Source organism: Cherax quadricarinatus, chromosome 38 (assembly GCF_038502225.1).
Source record: "Cherax quadricarinatus isolate ZL_2023a chromosome 38, ASM3850222v1, whole genome shotgun sequence".
NCBI classification, from domain to species: domain Eukaryota; kingdom Metazoa; phylum Arthropoda; class Malacostraca; order Decapoda; family Parastacidae; genus Cherax; species Cherax quadricarinatus.
The window spans coordinates 4,506,920-4,511,861 of record NC_091329.1 but is presented as its reverse complement, the minus strand read 5'-3'; positions in this window follow the sequence as shown (position 1 = coordinate 4,511,861).

Here is a 4,942-nt window from a genome sequence, read left to right as displayed (position 1 = left end):
TGTTTCAAAAAGAGGAAAATATACAAAATTTGTCATGCCGAATAAGTAAAACTTGTGATTTTGGCTTAAATAGCAACGCTCTTCTTGCCGAATAAAGCAAGCAAAAATTTGTGTATGCAATAATTTCGCAAAAAATCATTCTAAACCTAACGGATTAAGCTAAATTAAATTGCGTTTGTTATAATAAGGTCAGGTAAGTTTTCTAAGGTTCTTTTGGTACAAAATCATTTTATTTTTGCATTAACATAAATGAAAAAAAAATCTTTAAACGTATAAGAGAACATTCTAGAAAAGACTTAATTTGAAATGAGTTCTTGCTAAGTGACCAGTTTTACCTATTCGGCACGACATATATAGTGTAAAGGTAATGTGGGGGAAATAAGATTTTTCTCGATATCGTGAAAGTAGGAAAGTGTGTGAGGATTGTTGGCGGCGACATCTGGAATCTTAAAGAATATATCTGATTCAAAATAATGGAAATCTTAGTATTTAAAAGTAAGGAATAAAGTGAGGTGGGTCTTAGCAGCAGAGGAAGTGATGGAGACACAAACCTCAGTCCAGCAACTAGGCTACGGCTGTTATTTTTATTTTTACTCAGATTCGGATTTTGTCCAGTCAGCGGCCTAGTAGGTGTGGTGATAGTGAGGTCGCTAGGTGTGGTGACAGTGAGGTTGCTAGGTGTGGTGACAGTGAGTGAGGTTGCTAGGTGTGGTGATAGTGAGGTTGCTAGGTGTGGTGACAGTGAGTGAGGTTGCTAGGTGTGGTGATAGTGAGGTCGCTAGGTGTGGTGACAGTGAGTGAGGTTGCTAGGTGTGGTGATAGTGAGGTCGCTAGGTGTGGTGACAGTGAGTGAGGTTGCTAGGTGTGGTGACAGTGAGTGAGGTTGTTAGGTGTGGTGATAGTGGGGTCGCTAGGTGTGGTGACAGTGAGTGAGGTTGCTAGGTGTGGTGATAGTGAGGTTGCTAGGTGTGGTGACAGTGAGTGAGGTTGTTAGGTGTGGTGATAGTGAGGTCGCTGGGTGTGGTGATAGTGAGGTCGCTAGGTGTGGTGATAGTGAGTGAGGTTGTTAGGTGTGGTGATAGTGAGGTCGCTAGGTGTGGTGATAGTGAGGTTGCTAGGTGTGGTGATAGTGAGGTCGCTAGGTGTGGTGATAGTGAGTGAGGTTGCTAGGTGTGGTGATAGTGAGGTTGCTAGGTGTGGTGATAGTGAGGTTGCTAGGTGTGGTGATAGTGAGTGAGGTTGCTAGGTGTGGTGATAGGTTTCTAGGTGTGGTGATAGTGAGGTTGCTAGGTGTGGTGATAGTGAGTGAGGTACCTTAACACCTGCTGGGGTTTAAGGAAGGCTGACGGGGGGAAGATCTAAGATGATAATTTTGGAAGACATTGGTAGTGTGATGGGCAGATAAACATTGTATAATCACGGAACAAAGGCAGTTCTTCTCTTATAAATACTACACCAGCAACCTAAAAAATCATTTATAAAGGACTTAAAAAAAAGTTGGAAGGTAACGTTGGCGCTGCCAAAACGAGTTTCTTTTTTTTCAATTTAAGACTGATAACTGGCTTCTCTGTAAATATTATATTAGTTTAAATTGCACTAGGCTCTTTGTAAATTAACTCAGAAATAGTCTTTTATAGAAGCAGACACTCTGTAACTCTTGTGAAATACACTTTTGACACAACACCCATACATACTCGAACCATCCTCCTCGTTTAGTCTCATCTATAACTATGACTTCCTAGCTAAAACAACTTGACATTATTCATCAGCTGTAACATATATTATTTACACATTTTTGAAGCCCTGGTTCCACTAACCCACTAAGTTGGCACATGCAACACCTGTCAGGGCTTACCTCTTATTTTTAATATTACAGAATAATATAAGATAAATTTGAAGCCTGGTAGAGGGAAAGACGCTTTATAACCTGTAGGGAAACCTGCGTTGTGGCAGTGACAACGTCGCTTCTCGACCATCTATGAGTGGATGATAAACCCACGCTGTTGTAGGAGGCTGTAATGAACTGCAAGGATGTTGTAGGAGGCTGGAATGAACTGCAAGGATGTTGTAGGAGGCTGGAATGAACTGCAAGGATGTTGTAGGAGGCTGTAATGAACTGCAAGGATGTTGTAGGAGGCTGTAATGAACTGCAAGGATGTTGTAGGAGGCTGGAATGAACTGCAAGGATGTTGTAGGAGGCTGGAATGAACTGCAAGGATGTAGGAGGCTGGAATGAACTGCAAGGATGTTGTAGGAGGCTGTAATGAACTGCAAGGATGTTGTAAGAGGCTGTAATGAACTGCAAGGATGCTGTAGGAGGCTGTAATGAACTGCAAGGATGTTGTAGGAGGCTGGAATGAACTGAAAGGATGTTGTAGGAGGCAGTAATGAACTGCAGTGACGTTGTAGGAGCCTGTGATGAACTGTAGTGATGTAGGAAGCAGTAATGAACTGCAGTGATGTAGGAGGCTGTAATGAACTGTAAGAAAATTATTATGTTACATAGGAACTTGTGTGTTACAGGCTGCTGGTACATAGGAACTTGTGTGTTACAGGCTGTTGGTACATAGGAGCTTGTGTGTTACAGGCTGTTGGTACATAGGAACTTGTGTGTTACAGGCTGTTGGTACATAGGAACTTGTGTGTTACAGGCTGTTGGTACATAGGAACTTGTGTGTTACAGGCTGTTGGTACATAGGAACTTGTGTGTTACAGGCTGTTGGTACAGACATTCCCACATGCACCTGCCTTTAATTATACATTTTCAGAATGCCATTAAAAACAAATATACGAAACAGTTATTAATGAAGATTCCCGTGAAATATTTCAGATTGCAATTGATATGTGATATAAGTATTAAAACGTTTTTCACGTTGTTGCTCTGGTTACCTTACGCTTTTGTGAAGACTGGCGCGCTCACAAAGGGATCAATGTCTATCTTGAAGTTCCAATACTTTTTCTTATTGGAGCCTCAAATACGGTATCGTATTATTTATTGTAAATGGCGTGTCTTATGGATTGTACTTACAGCATATACCAAATGGTCCTTTTTTTTCTCTCTCTCTCTCTCGAGCACATACAAACAATTATTATATACAAGTTGTGATGCTTCGTTTGGAGTAAAGTGATTTATTTGCCTTTTAAAGTCTTTGTGTATATATTTTCCTGACTCCTGTCCTGGCATTGATCATCTCTCTATATTAAAAATTTCTGCTCCATTACATGGCGCTCACCGCTATCAGTACGTCAGAGTAAGTTTTATTCACATTATTAAAAAAAGGGGATAAAGAAATAAAAAGGCAGATTCCTCGAGCGGTAAATTTAATACTGCATTATTGTTACTTTTTGCTATTTGGTCGGCATTGTCTAGACGAGTGGCGGACACGTGGTGCTTGACGCGTTCCAGTCAGGTATAAGACGAAGATAATACTCTTAATTTCTACAAGTACACAAGGTTATACAGACCTAACAGACATCAGTAACATATATATTCAGCCGCTTGTTATGTAGAGCATTTCGGGCAAATAGGTCAGTTTTGTCCCCAGGATGCGACCCACACCAGTCAACTAACACTGCTAGGTGAACATGGACAGCAGGTGTCTTGAAACACGGCCTAACGTTTCCACCCGTACCGGGGATCGAACCGTGGACCTAAATGTGTGAGGTGAGTGACTACCAAAAGAGCTACTGGACACCCTATAGATTTAATAAGACATGTAAGCAAATACTAGGACACATTAGAAAACATTTCGGTCCTGGGACCTTGTGATAAAGGTCTCAGGACCGAAATGTTTTCTAATAGAATGTTCGGTAAAAAGGACACAAATTCAACTAGTACGACATTTTTATCGTGGCAACGTTTCGCTCTCCTAGGAGGTTTGCCAAGCCGTTACAAACAATAACGGCTTGACATACCCTCTGTGCCCATGTATTGTTTGTTACGCATTGATCAAGTTCCTGGAGAGCGAAACATTGCCACAATAAAATGTCACATTAGTTGTACTTGTGTCCTTTTACCTAACATATTGTCTATAATTCTACCAACATTATTACGAAGATAGAAGTTCTAGAGAGAGCGAAACGTGTGGAATAATGAGGTGGGTGACGTGCCAAGGACACTTTAACGCATGTTTCTCACAGAGCGAAAAGTTTTAGCAATAACATCCGGTTATATCTTGCCCCTCTATTCATATTTGTCGATAATACGTCATTTTATCATGAAAAACCCAAAAGCGACTTTCTCGTGAACTTAGGAAAGCGCATCTGCAACATATGGGTATCTTTATTGTAGACGTTTCGCCATCCAGTGGCTTTATCAATACAAATTCAAGGACTTAATTGGAAGACAGTGGAAATGTATACCAAAGATGAGGTAATCGGTCCCTCAGCCTTGATGTTGGTGAAGAGTATCGTAGTTGTGGAATAAAGCCCCACTGTGGGTGAAACATCGCATAACCCTATCCCCCACCGTGGGTGAAACATCGCATAACTCTACCCCCCACCGTGGATGAAACATCGCATAACCCTCCCCCACCGTGAGTGAAACATCGCATAACCTTTCCCCTACCATGGGTGAAACGTCTTATAATAAATGTTTCCCCTGCTAAAAAACGTGAAACACCAGCCACAAGGATGAACACTGGTCTAGACTATTGTTTTAGTAAACAAAAACAAAATTAATAAAATCCTGGTTTATTTTGTCCAGTAAGAACTCGACCTCTGCCTCTTCTTCCCCCAGGATAGACTATTATAATTTGTGACATGTTTAATGATACTGTGAAATAAATGTACATATGGTTTGTAAATTGTAGTTTCATTATTTTTAACCCTTTATGTAGGCTCTCCAAGGTGCCTTGATGCCTAATAAATGGCTCTTGAATCAAGGAATTGGAGTTACCCTTCATTACCTTGGATCAAGCCTGAAAAATCTTTAAATGAGAGT